The sequence below is a fragment of the Bos indicus genome, chromosome 6 (assembly GCF_029378745.1).
Source record: "Bos indicus isolate NIAB-ARS_2022 breed Sahiwal x Tharparkar chromosome 6, NIAB-ARS_B.indTharparkar_mat_pri_1.0, whole genome shotgun sequence".
Taxonomy (NCBI): domain Eukaryota; kingdom Metazoa; phylum Chordata; class Mammalia; order Artiodactyla; family Bovidae; genus Bos; species Bos indicus.
The window spans coordinates 43,866,773-43,886,788 of record NC_091765.1 but is presented as its reverse complement, the minus strand read 5'-3'; positions in this window follow the sequence as shown (position 1 = coordinate 43,886,788).

The following is a 20,016-nucleotide window of genomic DNA, read 5'->3' as shown; positions in this document are numbered from 1 at the left end:
CAAATTAGGGCAGTCCTCCTTCTTAGAGCCACTACTAAGCCACCACCTGTGTGTGTTCCTATTCAAAACTGGCCTACTCAGCCCATATGCATCTCCTCCAGTGTTTTATTTGACAATCTGTTTCAGCTTCACAAGGGAGCTAGCAAATTATGTATTGCTCATTTTGTCAAAGTCATCATTGATGACAATTCCGGCATCAAGAGGCTCATTTTATTCTGCAGATGTTTTTATCAAATAGAAGATAAATCATGGTTCCCCATCTTGTTTTATGTTGTACTTCTGGGAATAACGGAGGGCACAAATAAAAACCCTTTCATTAATAAGGAAAGAAAGGAATAGACTCCAGAGGCTTGCCATGTCTGAATTTCAGATATGCAGTGCACACCCTGGTAAGAGATTATATTTAGCACCAATGGAACAGGCTTGGGTGGGAGGTGGTGGTGTTAGGGGAGGCAATCTTAATTTTGAAGAGACATGTTTCCTCTTATTCCTTTGAGAAGAGTGAACCCAGTTCACCAGAATTTCAATACAGATTACTGTTCAGGATAGAATCTTCCAGAAGGAGGCACTATAAAATATTCCTGAAAAAATACATTTATTAATCTCATAGGTCAGAGAAGGCAATGGCATCCCACTCCAGTACTCTTGCCTGGAAAATCCCATGGATGGAGGAGCCTGGTAGGCTGCAGTCCACGGAGTTTCTAAGAGTCAGACATGACTGAGTGACTTCACTTTCACTTTTCACTTTCCTGCATTGGAGAAGGAAATGGCAAACCATTTCAGTATTCTTGCCTGGAGAACCCCAGGGAAGGGGGAGCCTGGTGGGCTGCCGTCTATGGGGTCGCACAGAGTCGGACACGACTGAAGTGACTTAACAGCAGCAGCGGCAATCTCATAGGTAAATCATTGTGAGAGATTGTCTTGAGGCTCTTGTGAGGTGTAGCTAGGCTCTGTGTAGTTTTTGACACACAGGTCCTTGGTTTTTGGTCTGCTAAAGTCCAGAATCAAACTTAAACTTGGGAGGAGGGGGAAAACATGTATGTGAATGTGTCTTCACCTTCTGCTATAAGGTATAGGTAGCTAATGAAAGTAAAGCAAGACTCTTAAATAAAGAGAAACAATTTATACATGCCACTGTGTGACGGTACTGGTATTCTATTAAGATTTTTTAACTGCAATTGAAATGGTCAGACAGGCTTCACCAGATTTTCCACAGTCTCTAATGCCATATTAAATTCCATGTAGAAGTCAGGGACTAGTGTGATAGTCGCCAATAGAAAATGAGCAAATGTTAAGTGGCTGCTAATGGCCCTCCATGATGCAAGCAACAGCATTGTGAGAGGCAGCCAAAGATGGATATGATTTTAAAAATTCTCTGGAGAATGTTGGGAGTAAGAAAGAGGGAACATTGGAGAAGTAGCTGACAAAGAAGAAAACACTTAATACAACTCCTTTACTTCTATCAGCATCATTCCCAGGGATGTTAACTATGCACCAGGCACAGGTAAGTATGTTGTTTATTACTTGTTGTCTTCACAACTATATTTTGAGATTATTTCATTCTACTCCAATACTAGAAAAAGAGGCTCACAAACATCACTTGGTTAAGATCACACAGTTAGGACTTGCCAAATCAAGTTGAACAGTGGCTAAGGGGATAACCCAATCCTAAAGGAACTCAATCCTGAATATTCATTGGAAGGGTAGATGCTGAAGCTCCAATACTCTGGCCATCTGATGCAAAGAGCTGACTCATTTGAGAAGACCCTGATGCTGGGAAAGATTGAAGGCAGGAGGAGAAGGGGTCGACAGAGGACGAGATGGTTGGATATCTTCACTGACTCAATGGACATGAGTTTCAGCAAGCTCTGGAAGATGGTGAGGGGCAGAGAAGCCTGGCATGCTGCAGTCCATGCAGTTGCAAACAGTGGGACATGACTGAGTGACTGAACAAAAACAAAGGGCATAGAATTTATATTCAAATGGTTTTTGGTTTAAATGTGGACCATCCAGCATTTCTGACCATTAGAACCTCCATGGAACAGATTTGTTTTAAATGGGTGAATGTGTACTTACTTGGTGTCATCAATTTATTTATGCATATATTTCTTTCCCACCTATTTATAACATATCTATCTGTCAAACACTGTGCTTAGCTGTACACAATAAAGATAAAATATATTATTATCTTCTCCAAAACAAGGAGACAAGAAATTAGTGTAGCAGTCTCTTGTTCTCCATGGAATATCCTTGGAGAAATTATTTCTTTTCTGCAACTGTGCCCTTTTCAGACTTTGGCCAGTCTCTCCTGAAAACCCTTAGACATTTTGCATCAGCATTGCAATTTACTATTTAAGAGAGTGATTCCTTCTTATTTCCCATTTTTTCCCCATCATGTCTGAATAAAACATAAGCTGATCAATATATAAAATATCCATAAAACCAGGCCACTGAGTGACAATTTGCATAATTTTTTCCCTCCCTTTTGCCATACTTCTACAAGATTTAACATTAAAGTTAAGGCAGGAACAACTACCTTGAAAGAACAGGAAAAGCAAATAAGATTTTAACAAGCTTTCAGTAGGCTGACAAACTGAGATGGGAAACTAGAAACATGAAAATAATAAGCAGTAACTTTTGCCAAGAAATACAGCCTTCAAATGGATTCTGAATGAGAAATTTGCTTATTTATTTTCATCTTTCAGTTCAATTTTGAGTTAACTAGTTTTTTCTCCTCTTGTTTGGAAACCCATTTGTATTTATTGCATCTCCTGATGTTCTATATTTTTTGTTTCAACATTCAATCTCCTTATTTTATCATGTCTTTATGTTCAGATTTTTCAGATACTGTTTACTTTTCTTTTCCTACAAATAGTAGAAATCATGGGATTAATAGTTAAAGTTATTGTTAGTGCACAAATAGCTCAAGACAGATCATAAAGTCCCTAGTGATCAAGGAACTATATAATGCTGACTAGCTCCAGCAGCTACAGCAAAAATTTTCATAAGCCAGATGCTTAGCTTTTAGCTCAACCCCCTCAACTTGCCCTCACCATGTGAGATTCCACCACTACTTTTCAAAAAGCCTGTCATCTTTCTGACTCTCAGAGAAATTCTGCAGTTTCTGAGGTGTTTTTCCAGCTTTCCTTCCTTCTACAACTGCAAATAACTCAAAATGATGAAGGCACATGGCAAAAGATGAACATGCACAACATTTTTTACCAGTCATAAGCAAATTCAGACACAGAATTTTAGAACAGGGCTACTAAAACCCTTTTGGATAAGACATGTCACTTGTAGTCTGAATGCTTACACTTGTAAGCCTAGGAGGTAGATAAGGAAGTCTTCATTTCCTAAAGAGCAAGAGTGGATTGCTTAATGAATGAACATTTTGGCTATACCATGATTGAAATCACCACAACTTATAATACCTGAACTAGACAAAATGTTAACTATTTCTTTAAGATACTGATCTTCTTAACCCACAAAATTATCTCTAGATTTAATTTTTACAACATGAGGCAAGCTGTTGAATTTGCTTCTTCTTTTTTTTTTTTAGCTTTGCCTGTATAACTCCAAAATCCATTGTATGTACATACTGCATTTTTAGAACTTCTCTCTCATATACATGAGGAAATTAAATCTCAGATTTTGTGTTGAGAATATTATCTGTATAAATACAAGATGGAGAACAAACTAACCAGGTTGGTAACAACAGCAAAAACAAAAATATCAGCATCCTCTCTAACTAGAAATTGTAGATATTTTAGCTTAATGTAAGTCAACTGTATGAGGCAAATTCCTGCCCCATTGGAGTAAATATGATCCATGACTGTGGCAAGAGACTTAGAGAATCCAGAATATAGGAGCTCATGGTTCTGAACTGCTAAGAGCCAGTCAGGCCAAACTAATATACACAGGTATATTAGTCTCCTTGGCTGTTTTAACAAACTATCAATACTATAAACTGGGTGCCTTATAACAAAATAAATTTATTATATCTCAGGTGTAGAGGCTAGAAGTCTCAGGTGTAGAGGCTAGAAGTGTGAAATCAAAGTGAATGCAGGGCCATGCACTCTCTGAAGACTCTAGGGGAAGATTGTTCCTTGGTTTTTCTAGCCTCTATTGGCTACTGGCAGTCATTGGCATCCATGGTTTGTAGTTGTATTCTTTTGGTCTCTGCATCGTTCATCACATGATCTTCTCCTCTATGTGTCTGTATCTCTGCCTGTCCAGATTTCCCTCTCCTTTTAAGGATGCTATGCTGTGCTATGCTTAGTTGCTCAATCATGTCTGACTCTTTGTGATGCCATGGACTGTAGCCTGCCAGGCTCCTCTGTCCATGGGGATTCTTCAAGCAAGAATACTGAAGTGGGTTGCCATGCCCTCTTCCAGGGGATCTTCCCAATCCAGGAATTGAACCAAGGTCTCCTGCACTACAGGTGGATTGTTTACCAGTGCAGCTACCAAGGAAGCCCATAAGGATGGTAGTCATAGTGTATATAGGGCCCACCTTAATATAGTACAAGCTTATCTTAACTTGACTACACCTACAAAGACCCTATTTCTAAATAAGGCTGCTTTCAAAGGTTCAACATAGACATGAATTTTGAGGAAACACTATTCAACTCAGTAGAATAAGATTCTGAGTTCCATTTCAGGTGACTTATTTCTCAGACTTAACATGTCCACTCTGAACTCCTGATTTCCTATCCCCAAATAAGTTCTACCCAGTGTCTCGTCTGTCTAACTTCGACAACAATGGAATCCTTCCAAGTTGCTAAGGACTGTAAGCTAAGGATTATCCCCTTTTTGAGGGTCTTTCTTTCACAGCCCACATCCAAAACATCAGACATTCTCATGGTGATTGCTAGAAATTATATGTAGAATCTGGCCACTGCTCGACCATCCACTGCAAATGCTCCTTACAAGCTGCCACCATCTCTTACCTGTATCACTTCAATAGCCTTTCCAACTTGTCTCTCTAATCCTATTTGTACATCTAATTTGAAGTTACCAGTTAGAGTAATCCTTTTGAAACAGGCCAGATTATATAATTCTTCTGCTACAATCCCTCCAGTGGCTCCCCGTCTCATTCAAAGTAAAATTCAAAACCCAACAAGGCCCAGTGTAACTCTGGCCCACAATCTATGGGGCCTCGTCTTTGCAACTCCCTCTTTCTGCTTCATTCACATTTTCTCCTTAAAGTTTGTCCAATGTGTTAGTTAACTCCCACCTTAGGGTCTTTACACTCTCTCTGTCCAAAGACAACTTTGAAGTCACTCAGGTCTCTACATTCCTGGAGAATTCAAGGTAACTTGGACACAGACTTATTCAAAATGATGAAATGAATGATGAAATGAATTCATATGTAGTTCCTAGCTCTCTGAACTAGAGCAAGGAAAACTCCTATAGGCTATGATAAAGAAATACCTCCATTCAGTCATGTGAATGCTTATAATCATAAAAATAATAACTATATGGTACTTTAAAGATACTTTTTGCATGTACTGGAAACTTTGTTAAATTGACTTTTTACCCTATAAGGTGGTTTATAAACTATTAGTGAGCCTTAGAGCCATAGGATATTGAAAAGATAACCTTTGAGCTATGGTAAGGAAGACAACTGTAATTATGTGATGGATAGAAAAAAAATTTCTTCCTTGTCCTTCTCTAATTTAAGTATATCAACTCTGAATGCCTAAATCCTGGTCCCATAGTCCCATTAGTAGTTTACAGAGAAAGAGTGAATTTAAAGGAAGTCCCAAGGCTCCTTCCAACTGTTCCTACTAACACCCCTGGATCTGTCATCTGGATTTATTTCCTTACAAAACATGATTTAATAAGAAAAGATTTTCTCTAGACTAACAGAATTACCCAAGGAAACAAGAAATGGATTCAGACAACTAGTTAGTCTTAGACTCAAAAGAACAATAGACAGTTTATCTATTGAAGCAAAGAAACAAACAGAGTGTCAAACAAAAGACACAAGATTTAAAGAAGAAATTATAAAACAAATTCAGAGATGAAAGCCAAGCAGGAAGAGCTCAGAAAGGATATGGGTGAGAACAATGAAAACAGAATAGAGAGAAAAGGCATATTAAAAAAAAAAAAAAAAACAGCAATAAGACAAATTTCAACAGAAAATGCTGTCACAAAAATAGTACAAATGGGTTTGAGGAAATTGTACAAAATGGAAGAGAATAAAATAACATTTAAATTGATTATAAAATATAATGTGTGGAAGACAGAAAAAGGAAATTGAATATTTGCAAAAAATGGTGTTTCTGAAGTTGAGAATAGAACATATGGAGCATAAAATATTAGAATATACAATGACAATAAAACTGTTGTGAAATTTAGAAAAGAGCTTGTATTTGTAGATGAAAAAAGTACACCTATACCTAACTCATCAACACCAAAATATACTAGTGAAGTAACTGAAATAAAAGGCATTTGAGTTTTCAAAAGATCGAGTCTTATATAATAAGAAAATGTTACTTTAGGTCAGTGAAAAAAAAAAATATGGTCACAATGATTTTATTTTCAAGTTTTAGATCAAACCTTGTTCCAAATTAAGTCAAGGTCCAAAAATATCACACCTATCCTTTACATTTCCTAGTCAGTAAAATTCAATTTTATGTTATTGTGGGAATTGCATGAGAATATATGTATATATGACACAGCACAATGACTATCACTGAATGTGGATTTAAATGTGAGAAATAACAGCAAGGTATATGCCAGCAAATTTGGAAAACTCAGCAGTGGCCACAAGACTACAAAAGGTCAGTTTTCATTCCAATCCCCCAAAAAGGCAATGCCAAAGAATGTTAAATTATCATACACTTGCACTCATTTCACATGCTAGCAAGATTATGCTCAAAATCCTTCAAACTAGACTTCAGCAGTATGTGAACCGAGAACTTTCAGATGAGCAAGCTGGGTTTAGACAAGGCAGAGGAACCAGAGATAAAATTGCCAGCATCCGTTGGATCATAGAAAAAGCAAGGGGATTCCAAAAAATCATCTACTTCTACTTCATTGACTATGCTAAAGCCTTTGATTATGTGGATCACAACAAACTGGAAAATTCTTCAAGACATGGGAATACCCAGCCACCTTACCTGTCTCCTGAGAAGCCTGTATGCAGGACAAGAAGCAATGGAACATGGAACAATGGACTGGTTCCAAACTGGGAAAGGAGTATGCTAAGGCTGTATATTGTCACCCTGCTTATTTAAATTATATACAGAGTACATCATGTGAAATGTTGAGCTGGATGAATCACAAGCTGGAATCAAGATTGCCAAGAGAAATATCAATAACCTCAGATATGCAGATGACACCATCCTAATGGCAGAAAGTGAAGAGGAACTAAAGAGTCTCTCAATGAAGGTGAAAGAGGGGAGTGAAAAAGTTGGCTTGAAACTCAACATTCAAAAAATGAAGATCATGGCATCCGGTCCCATTATTTCATGGCAAATAGATGGGGAAAAGTGGAAACAGTGACAGATTTTATTTTCCTGGGGTCCAAAATCACTGAGGATGAAGACTGCAGCCATGAAATTAAAAGAGGCTTGCTCCTTGGAATAAAAGCTATGACAAAACTAGGCAGAATAATAAAAAGCAGAGGCAGCGCCTTGCAAACAAAGGTCCATATAGTCAAAGCTATGGTTTTTCCAGTAGTCATGTTTAGTTGTGAGAGTTGGACCACATGGAAGGCTGAGTACCAAAGAATTGATTTTTTCAAATTGTGGTGCTGCAGAAGACTCTTGAGAGTCCCTTAGACAGCAAGGAGATCGAACCAATCAATCCTAAAGGAGAGCAACCCTGAATATTCATTAGAAGGACTGATACTGAAGTTGTAGCTCCAATACTTTGACCATCTGATATGAAGAGCTGACTCACTGGAAAAGACCCTGATTCTGCAAAAGACTGAGGGCAGGAAGAGAAAGGATGACGGTGGATGAGATGAATGGGTGGCATCACAGACTCAATGGACACGAATGTGAGCAAACTCAGTGAGACAACGAAGGACAGGGAAACCTGACGTGCAAATATCTGAACATGACTTAGTGACTGAACAACGACAACATTTGGGGCACCACTGCTTTGGGAACTAGCTTTTGGTCAAGCACCCACTCCCCCTGAGACAACGTTTATGTGGACATACACACATACATGTTGTGTTTTTCAGGTTCTTTATTTGGTTACTTTACAAAGAGTATCAAAGTTGGGTACTCTCCCCAACTATTATCCTATAAAAATACCAACATAATAAAAACAATTTGCACATTTTTGATGATGGTTTTTGAAAGACATTTATTGTAAGGAACTGTGAAGAAGAGAAGTGAAAATTGCTCAATTGTGTCCAACTCTTAGCGACCCCATGGACTATACAGGACCCCATGGACTATTCTCCAGGCCAGAATACTGGACTGGGTAGCCTCTTCTTTCTCCAGGGGGTCTTCCCAACCCAAGGATTGAACCCATGTCTCCCGCATTGCTGGTGGATTCTTTACCAGCTAAGCCACAAGGGAAGGTCAAGAATACTGGAGGGGGGAGCCTATCCCTTCTCCAGCGGATCTTCCCAACACAGGAATCAAACCCGGGTCTCCTGCATTGCAGGGGGATTCTTTACCAACTGAGCTAACAGGGAAGCTATAAGGAACTATGATCCATAAAATAATCTTTTACAATTAAGCTAATTTCCTAAAGTTCACTCATACTTACCAAACTTATATTTTCTGTTAATTTCTACAATACTGTGTAGTAGTGTTAGTCGTTTAGCTCTGTCTAATGCTTTGTGTCCCCATGGAATGTAGCCCACTATGCTCCTCTGTCCCTAGAATTCACCAGGCAAGAATATTGGAATGGATCCCTCCTTCAGGGCATCCTCCTGACCTGGGTCTCCTGTATTGCAAGCAGATTCTTTTACTGTCTGAGCTACCAGGTATCCCTACACTTCTTTGGTTTTAGCTTCTTGCAAGTGAAATTTCTACTCACTCTGGGCCTTGTGAAAGTGAAAGTAAAAGTGAAGTCACTCATTCATGCCCGACTCTTTGTGACCCCATGAATAATAGCCTGCACCAAGCTCCTCCGTCCATAGGATTTTCAAGGCAAGAGTACTGGAGTGGGTTGCCATTTCCTTCTCCAGGGGATCTTCCCAACCCAGGGATTGAACCCAGGTCTCTCACTTTGTAGACAGACGCTTTACCATCTGAGCCACCAGGGAAGTCTGAGCTACCAGGTACCCCTACACTTTCTTCATTTTAGCTTCTTGCAAGTGAAATTTCTACTCACTCTGGGCCTTAGTATCCTGATATAGCAATGGAGTTTATGAATCCTGGGTTACATAGTACTCTTGTATGAGTGCATTGAAGCTTACAGTACAGGGTAATACACATAAGATGTATCTTCTATCATTTCCATTATTCCTGGTTTAAAACATCTGGATTTTTTTTGTTGTGACTAATTTTGTGATGACATAGTTTAGCTTGTTCTGAACCATCTCTTATTTGTGTATAAATGCTTTCTGTTAATATTTATAAAGACTATTGAATCACATTTCTCTGCATTCTTATTGAGCATATAGTAAATATTTAATAGAAGCAATGTTGATTAATTAAAGATAGAATTCCGGAGCAGGCAAGGGGAAGAGAAACTATAAGCTATTTCTTTTTCTTTTGCACAATGGCAAAGGGACAACAATTTTATACTATTGAAAGACTTAGTTGAAAAGGAACTTTTCTTCCATTAACTAGCAAGTTCTGACAAGGCCCATTGTGTGGGTATATGAAAAATTTAAAAGAAAAATCTGAAGGAGTCTCTTGGGAGGACCTGCTAACAGGTTAAAAAGTTCAAACTCTCTGTTCTAGCATAAAGAAAAATTTATGACTTGACCACTGTCTCCAGCAAATCATATCCTGGAAATTTACACACTAGAAATACTTAACATATTTGATTTCCTCCACTATAGCTGATGCCTAAATAATTTAATTTAATTTTTTTCTGTCATTTGCATTTTTTGTTATCTTTGTGTATGATGTAGAATCTTCCCATTCACAAATGTACATGTGTTTTACCCAAAGATGTCTATTTATTAGCCAAAACCCAGTTCAGCACTCACCTTACTCAAGAATATTTTCTTCACACTGCTGATTATCCTGACACCCCCATCCCTCCTCCTGAAACCCTCCAAACTCAGATCATGAAACCTGTTCCTTCTGTTTCACTTAGCCCCCTTCACTGTGCAGTCAGTGGTGTTCTTACACATCTGTTTTTCTTCATACACTGAAAACTGTGGCTAGGCACTATTTGCATTGGGTATGCCATGCGAGTGTATGTTCCTCGGTTCTTTGTCTCGTCACAACAAAGATTTGGGGTGACGGACATTAAAGCCCCCTCGGCTTGTCACAGCTCTTGGGTCTTGGACAGACCATGTTACCATGTTATAGCTCTCAGGTCTCGAACGGACCATGCTATAGCTCTTAGACAAATCAGTGTTACAGCTCTATTTTATTTAGAAGATAGCAGGAAAATCCATCTTCGAGGCTTGAGGGCATGTCGATCCAAAGATGCGAAGAGAAGAGCGCTCCAGAGTGCCGAGGGAGAGAAAGAGAGAGAGAGAGAGCTAGCTTTGGCTCCTCTTTTTATATGTTTTCCTCTCCTTGGGCCTGTCCTATGTAAATTGGGCCAGCTAAGAGTGTTGTTTGTTTTACCAGAGGTCCTCACTTCTGTCCTCAGACCTTCCTTTGTTCTATTTTCGTGGGCTTTTCCCTTCTTTGTCTTTTAGTCACTGCCATTTTGGACTCCTTTTCCTTATTCTACCTACCTAACAGGTATAATTCCAACATTGAGCCAAATGTTTGATGAATAATATCCAGTGAATTTGTGAATGAGTGAGTGGGCTGCAACACTGATCATTCTGATAGCCTTATTAGTTTGAATTTGAAACTGAACAGGACACTGTGGGGCCCTCCTGGATACAAAAACCTTCATGTGTATGCTATGTCTTGTTTGTAGGAAAAAGGTTTCAGCTTGCTAGACTGTCCCTGAGTCTCAAAGGGCATATGCAAACAGTTACTAATCAGGGAAGTGAGGGAATGTGGAAACATAGGGAAAGCAGTGAAGAAATCATAGTACAGCAATAAAGCAGAGTCCTCATTCCTACTCAGGGAATGTTCATTGTAATAAATCTTTGAGTTCTTCTACAGGAACCAAAGCTCCCACCCAGATGGAAGATTGTAACTATAGGCTGAGACTCATTGGACCCAGAAGGCTGATGCTTGGATTCCTAGAACACCATCCTGCTACCTCATTGTCTACTAACCAGAATAGAATCATATACTCTGCTGCCCTTGCCACAAATTTTCCCTTTAAAAACCATCATGGAGTTTAGGTTTTTTAGCATGAGCTGCCCTTTCTCTTTGCTCGGTCCTTGCAAAAAAACTTTCTCTGCTCCAAACTCTAACCTTATGGTTTGTTAGGCCTCACTGTGCATTGGGCACACACACTTACATTCAACAACAGATTTACTAGTTAACCCAGTATTTTTGCTGGCTTACTAGCAGCTCTACTGAGATCTAGCCTATACACCATATTGTTCAATCATCTGTATTGAATTATTTTGGTAATTTTTATTCTATCTCTCTAGTTTGAACTACCTACAATTTTGGTAGAGGACAATTGTCCTGGAATTTTGCATGGTCCAACCAAATAGTTTTAACTTAATGATAAATAAAAAATGAAAAAAAGACAAGAAAAAGGAAGAGAACAAGTTTAACTTTTTCAATGTTTTCTAAAATAATATTAAAACAAAACATATGATGTTAATGACTAGTAAAGGAGATGTGTACATTAAATCCAGTCTGGTATGTATCTCATCTAGGAACAATTAAGTTAACTCTCTTTAAGCTTCATTCTTTGCTGCTTTCATTATAACCCTTTCACACACTGCCTGATTATTTTGTATTTTGTAGAAGAGCAAGAAGTATGAATTAGATTTTTGTATTTCTCTTCGGGACTTTTACTGCTTTGCACATAGCAGGGGCAGAGTATACATGCAGCACATCAAACTGTAAAACAAAAGAGGAAAATGGAAGAAATCGTGTATCATCAAGTAGAAATATATGATGAGAATCTTAATATTGCAGCCCATTTGGCTTTAAAATTCTGAATGTTTCAGGTAACAGTGTTTAAGTCTTACTAATTTCATTTATTCACTTCAGATTAATAGAGATTTGTCCTTTAGCTACTTACCACTCCAGAGGAACAAGGTATGAGATTATAGCCCTCTATTTATAAAGATCAGTTCAACTACCATTTCTTGATGAGAGATTGACAAACCAAATAGTCTCAGGTAACCTCCCACTACATTCTATGAAAGAAACCTGAAGAGAATGAAGTATTCAACTGAGTCCTGGGGATGTTTTAAGAAATGATTATCTAAGTGGTGGTACTAAAATAGCACCAGAAAAGTAAGTGAAGTGAAGTGGCTCAGTCATGTCGGACTCTTTGCGACCCCATGGACTATAGCCTACCAGGCTCCTCCATCCATGGGATTTTCCAGGCAAGAGTACTGGAGTGGGTTGCCATTTCCTTCTCCTGGGGAACTTCCCGACCCAGGGATCGAACCCGGGTCTCCCACGTTGTAGGCGGATGCTTTATTCTCTAAGCCACAAGGGAAGTGCCCCTAGAAAAGTAAACCCATCCTCAATCTGTTCCAAACCATCTCCCCACCCCCTCCAAAGGAAAAACTAGGAATAAGAAAGTTAATGCATTAGCATAATTATTTGAATCTTGGCGAAACTACTTCCACACCTTTGGAGTATGGAGGTCGGTCTAATTTCTTGATTAGTTGAATGGATATTAAATTGGATTTCTTTGAGTTTGGGGAGTTATCTATCAGTAATTAACCGCTTGTTAATTGTATGTAAATGTCACTGTCCCTTAACCTGACAATGTTTTATTTTTCACTCCTTTCATTTAGTGTTTACCCATCCATATTTCACATTTTTTGACACATTTTTTTATTAAGTGCTCATTTATCAGTATTCAGGTATTCACTCCCAAGTCACCAGCGTGTTAATACTCTTTTTATTACACAACTAACCACTAACAGCAGATCCCTCTACATTACACTTTCCTTGGCACCATTACCAGATATACTCTATTGATTGCAAGGCCATTTACCTTACAACTATCTTGCAGGGATGTTTTGTGGAAAGTCTTGTTCTTACAGCACAGTCATTCCCCCTGAAAAATGGCACATAAGCAGGATGCTGCATTGTGTCCCCTTTAAGCAATAATTGGTTGCTTTGCAACTCTTTGGCCTGATGCTTCCTAATTTGTAATGCACAAGGCTCTGTTCAAAAGAATAACATATTCCATTTCTGTTTACAGAAATAACGCTTGATGCAAAAAGAGATAGAAAAGAAGATTGGTCCTTTATTGGTGATAATTATACCAACAATACTGAGCAAGATATGGAAGGGTTAGATAAAAGCAAATGAACTTAGTTTCTAAATTGAGTTTACTAGATATAATCATATAGCAAAGTACAAATCTTTTAGCTGTTCAATTAAAACTACCTTATTTTTTCCAATAATTTAGGGGTCCATTTTTATATTATTTTGCATAAGTATTTCAACCAATTTCCATAAATTTGCATTTTTGTTCAGAAAGCCCTAATGCCAATTATGTAAAATAAATGTAATTAATTAGTGCATTTCACAGCAACTGCATTCAAGCCTAGTTTGCAGTCAGAGACCCCAGAATGACTGACTGTAGGGAACTATAATTCAGAATAAGTTCAGCTCACAGCCCCCACCTCAAACTGAAAAGTGAGATCGAGGAATGCTTCCCAGGGAGACTAAAATACATCAGAGATGTGGATTCCTATGAAGCTTTGTTTCAGTCAACCTAATTCAATGCCTAAAAATAAATAGAGAAAGTTCTCCTTGTGCCAACATCATCATCTGCATGTTACCATCGCTTTTATAGCTAATCCTCAGGCTGATTTGGCCAAGTTAACCTGTAAGTATAATTCTGCTCTTGCCAGCTTACAGATCATTCTGCCAGAGGAGGGTTGGGAAGAAGACACTGCCTGAGTTACTCATGCTGTAACATGAAACTTTGTTTTCCAATTCGGAGTTAATTCAGGAAGCAACAGAAAAGCATGCTATTATCTTTTTAAGTACATTCAAGAGAAGCCCTGCACACAAGGGTATGTGTTCATATTCCTCATGCTGGTATATATGCTATCCTCAAAACTTCATGTCAACCAGGTATGTGTTGCATGTTTGCTAATAAAATCTATTTGGATGGCATTGTGTGAAAGTGAAAGTGTTAGCTGCTCAGTCATGTCCTGCTCTTTGCAACTCCCATGAACTGTAGCCAGTCAGACTCTGTCCATCGAACTTTTCAGGCAAGAATATTGGAGTGGGTAGCCATTTCTTTCTCCAGAGACGGAACCCCAGTCTCCCACACTATAGGCAGTTTCTTTACTGTCTGAACCACCAGGAAAGCCACTTAGATGGCATTCGCTCTAGTTTAAAAGCCATTTACTGCTCCTAAGCTTGGGAGTGAGCATCTCACCATTTTAATCATCAGAATTTCTGATGAAATTAGAAAACTATGATAACTGGTCAAACTATATGCCTATCTGGTTGCTTCAAGTTCAAGTCTGTGTATTAGAAGCCTTAATGTAGTAGGAAGAACCGAATGGCTGGTCTCATCTAACTTTGAGTTACGTGTGAGGCATATCTTATTTACTTCTTAAATTGACTCTTGCCTGCATGTTCCCTTAGGACTTAAGATATATTTTCACATATTGTAATTAACATATATTCAGAAGGACAGACTCCCCCTCCTTTGAAAACTTAGGAAGTACTCGGTGGTTTGAATTTCAAGTCACACTGTGGGAGTCGCTTTCTTGTCATAAGCTTTCATCCATTTAGCATTGACAACACCCTGGGGTTGCTGATGGCTCTGAGGTGGTAGGTCATGTAGCTGGAAGGAAGCAGTCAGGCCAGCCCTCAGGACTCCCTGGGATCCTGCAGGGACAGTCTTGTTTGCACAGTTGATAAATATCTGTGTGGCTATCAGATTTCTATAAACAAAAGGCAGAGTTGTCCTATGAGTTGCACAGATCTGCTATATGGGACCTTCTTTGTGGGGCAAGGTTGAACCTGTGAGATAGGGGCAGAATTAAAAAAAAAAAAAAAAATACTCTGGCCTAGTTAGAGGTGTTTTCTGGTGAGCTCCATGCAGTATCAGGGTTAACCAAATCTTCTTATTTTATTCCCTATACTGGGGTCAGGTTACCGTAGTCAGTATTTCTTATAAAGCATTATTTCTTATAAAGTTTATAAATGCTTTACTTTTCATTGTCTTATGACAGTGCAGATGCAAGGTGCATTGCATAAACTTTCAATACAATAATTAGCACTCCATTAAACCCACTCGGGATGAAATTGATTGCTTGGAGGTGATCGCTAACACACATGTCCCATGAGGAGGCAATGCAATGAGCTGTGACCAAAACCCATTTGTCCATTAGCTGCAGAATCTCTCCCTCCCTGCCACCAAATCCAGGGAAACCACAGGGTTTTTGTCCCATACTTAATTTTTAGTAGAATCAGATGTCATAGAAATTTAGACACTTCTAAGAGCTGCTGCCCCAGACATAGCTCAATACTATAAATGTAGCGATTCTCCAACCGGATTTTAAGTATTTCTTGTGCTGAAGTTTGATTGGTTCTTGAGAAAGCCAGCACTTTTGGGAGGAAGGTAGGTCTTTGAAAAGGGTAGAAACAACCCCTTTCATTACAATTAACTCCTGGAAAAAGACCCTCTAGAGGAGCAGATATTCTGACACTAAAGGGGCATGTGTTTGTGTGGTGTCTCTGTGTGTGTTGGTGTGTGTATTGTTTGGGAGAGTGCTTGTTGTAATGGAGTAGTTTCTGCATTCGATGTGTTTGCTTCTCTGTCCCTGATCTCATCCTTATTGACCCCATTCCACTGAACAGATAAGAAAATGACAATGAGTAGGAGTATTTGGTTATAGTCTAGTGTGATCCAAGTGAACACTTTTGAATGAGAATATCAGGTTACTCAGCGGTGCAATAAAAATACCAAACTTTGCAAAGGTTATTGCTTTGGAACTGTGAATGATAACAACTTAGATATCCTCCTTGTCATTTCTGTACCTTTGATTGTGCTTCTTTTATGTAATAATTCATGTAACAGATGACATCTTTGGACAAGGTAACATAAAGGTGATCTTGTCAAACTACCACCTAGATAGCATTTCATTTTCTTACATATCTATAATATAGAACATTTTACAAGGAACATAATTTACCTTCACAACTGACCCTTGAAGGGAATAGGTCTGGGTTAAGTTGAGAAAAATAAAACTTAGAGAAGATATGAGACTTGTTTCAGTTCAGTTCAGTTCAGTTGCTCAGTCATGTCCAACACTTTGCGACCCCATGAATCGCAGCATGCCAGGCCTCCCTGTCCATCACCAACTCCCGGGGTTCACTGAGACTCACGTCCATTGAGTCAGTGATGCCATCCAGCCATCTCATCCTCTGTCCTCCCCTTCTCCTCCTGCCCCCAATCCCTCCCAGCATCAGGGTCTTTTCCAATGAGTCAACTCTTCGCATGAGGTGGCCAAAGTACTGGAGTTTCAGCTTTAGCATCAATCCTTCCAAAGAAATCCCAGGGCTGATCTCCTTCAGGATGGACTGGTTGGACCTCCTTGCAGTCCAAGGGACTCTCAAGAGTCTTCTCCAACACCACAGTTCAAAAGCATCAATTCTTTGGTGCTCAGCCTTCTTCACAGTCCAACTCTCACATCCATACATGACCACTGGAAAAACCATAGCCTTGATTAGACAGACCTTTGTTGGCAAAGTAATGTCTCTGCTTTTGAATATGCTGGATGCTATTTGGCAGATTTTAGGTATATACTGAAGCCCAGATCAGATATCATCATCTTTACCAAAACACTTTCATTCATACTCTGTAGTTATCTGTTAAGGATGATGAATCCTGTTACCAGAAGATCCATGGTTAGTTGAGAAGGGTGTGTAAGGGAGTAAAGTAAATTTGGAGGAGTAATCACTTTGTAGGAAAAGAAAAAGTAAGATTGAGAGGAAGGGAAGTGTCAAGGAAGACATTTGTTGGCAAGAGAGAAAAGGAAAAAAATTGCCTGGGGAAAGGAAAAATGAATTTTAAGAAAGGATAAATGTAGAGAATGTATAAGTGAGGCAGATGTTTTGCGTGTGCAATACAAAATCCTCCATGTCCATATTCCTCCCTAACACATCTTTGAGAAAATCCTATATTTATGATGAACATATTGATGTAAGTAGATTGTATCTGGATGATGAAGTACATTAAGTCAAAGGCGACATAGAGAGGAAATAGTGCTGTATATGGGATTGCCCTACCGCTGGGCTACAGAATTGTTTTTATTAATTATAGATAATTATTAATTAATAATATTTAATATTATTAAAATCATTTGTGTGTTTTCCTTAGGTTGAATTATAAGCTGCTTGAGAGTGACTTCTTCATTTTTTTAATCTCTCATTCTATTCTCATATGAAATGGACATATAGTAGGTGCTTACTACACTTGGTTTGCAATTTTCTTATAGTCTGAAACTACATACTGTTTGAATTTTTTTCATAGCATCCCTACAAACGGATGTCTAGAATTAATAACAACCTCAGTATGTGAAGAAATGTATTATGCCCAGAGCTTGTTTTTATACTTAATTATTACATTTATTTCTATCCTAACTTGTCCTAGAAAGGGTTTCTGAATGATATATCCTTTAAGGGTATTTATTTTGTTTGCTCGCCTTCTGTTGCAAATAATAAAAATCTATTATGAGTTACTGAGTGCAAATAATTTTACTGGAAAGATACTAGTAGCTTACAAAAATTAGTATAGATACCATAAAACTAGAACACACACACACACACACATGCACACACACATATTTATCCAGGATATCAGAGTGCTAAAGTGAGAATGAATCAACACCAACCATGTTAGATCTCAAAACTCCCTTGTTGAGGTGTAAAGGTCCAGGAGAAAGAATTTGACTGGTTGAACTTAAGTATTATGCTAACCTATGCACTGGCTGTACTGAGCTGGGGAGAAGGCCCTGTGGGAGGTGCCTATTTGTTGCCAGGAACTCCAGGGACTTCTAAAGTGGAGGAAATGAATGATTTACATACAGTCCCATAAAGACTGATGTCAATGGAGGAAAGTTAACCCTATAAGGGAAATACAAGGGCTTTTGGAAAACACCTATGGATGCTAGGCAGACAGAACAGTAAATGTTCACAGCAGGTGAGCACTTTCTCCAGGGGTTCTTTCCATCCTCGGAGAGCAAAATTACGAAAGCAGCATAAAATGAGACCATGAGTAAGAGACAAAATGAGACACCTCCCCGTCCCTTTTCCCCACACACCACAAAGCCATTGGAATTCACAGATAAAGTTCTCCAAAGAGATGAATAGTAGCAATACCACTTCAGCAAGAGTGGATTTCAGAAATGAAACAAAGAAGATTCTTTGGTATTTGTTCTTGCTTTCTTTTGTGTTGGAATTGTTTTTCCCAAATGCCCTGAAGCCAAGCTTTTTTTCACTTATTAAAAAAATGTAGTTTCCACCAAATGGCTATATCCTTTCCCAGTTTCCAACAGCTCTCCATCTTAAAGAGGTTATCTAGAAATTTAAGAGTAAAATGGTAAAATGAGATGTTGAATGTTGATTATGAATAGCTAAGGAGAAAATGCTGTGGTGTTATAAAGACTGGCATAGCTCAGAAACCCATCATTTCTGTCCCTGACAAGTCACCAGGCCACTGTAATTCAAATTTGCTAGTCAGATCTTCCTGAAGCACAAAGGCAAAGCAATAGAAAAGCAGCAGGCACTGGAGTGTTTCAGGAGGATAGATTCACTGGTCATATTCTGACGACCTTACAATTTTTTTTTTTTTAAATGACACATGCCGGCAATACCAGACAAGATTTTTGCCAACCTATTTTAAGTATGCAGCAAAGCTGCAGATTTTGCTGATTCAGGATTCTATTATAGGAAAAGAAATTTTGATAATCCTGTTTTGAGAATACCATTCAAAAGATTACCAAGAAAGACAGCATTTGTTACTCTTTGTAGGGAAGATGGGAAGGCTCCTAAAGAAAGTTTTTTAAATCTTAAAAGATAAAAATATAATATGCCAAAGTATCAGACTGAAGCAAATCTGAGTTTGTAAAATAAACATGTTTTGCAAATCCAAACCATTGCCTGTTATGCCATCTTACATGAATAGCCTGCAAACAGCTTTTCAAATGTGCAGAGCATTTAACAGATCACTGAAAACCTAAATACCAAAGAATCCACTGAGGTGAGATATATTTAGCTATCCACAGTGCCCATGCCCAGATTCACCATTTTTGCCCACTGTTAGGCCAAAGACTTTTAATGCAGCATTTAAATAAATACTCCTTTTGCAAGTAAAAACAAAACCCAAACAAACCCCCCCCCCCCAACCACAAATCTTGATGCAAATCTGCATTGGAGGAGGCAAACCTTTTTCCTAAAAATGTACATTTATGCCTGGGGGTTAACCACAGGCTCTGTCAGGAATACATCCGAAATGAGAAAGATGTAACCTGCAGGACTAGAGGAATTTGGAATAATATCTTTTGAAAAATTATCACTCCTCATCCCATTAAATTAGATTGTTTAGATTTAAAATGCACAGCTACTATTAAAAACCTGATTCCACATATGAATCTCATTTAAAAATGAGAGTAAACATGTATCTAAGGAAGATGGAAGAAATGACTCCCAGAAGGGTGACCTTGGAGCATTTTAAAAACATGCTAGTTCTTACACTGGTTCTGGTCCAGATGTCATTGGGAAAGAGAAAGTGGGGGTAGGGTTGGGGTGGAAGGTCTTTGGCAAGATCCCATCTATTTTG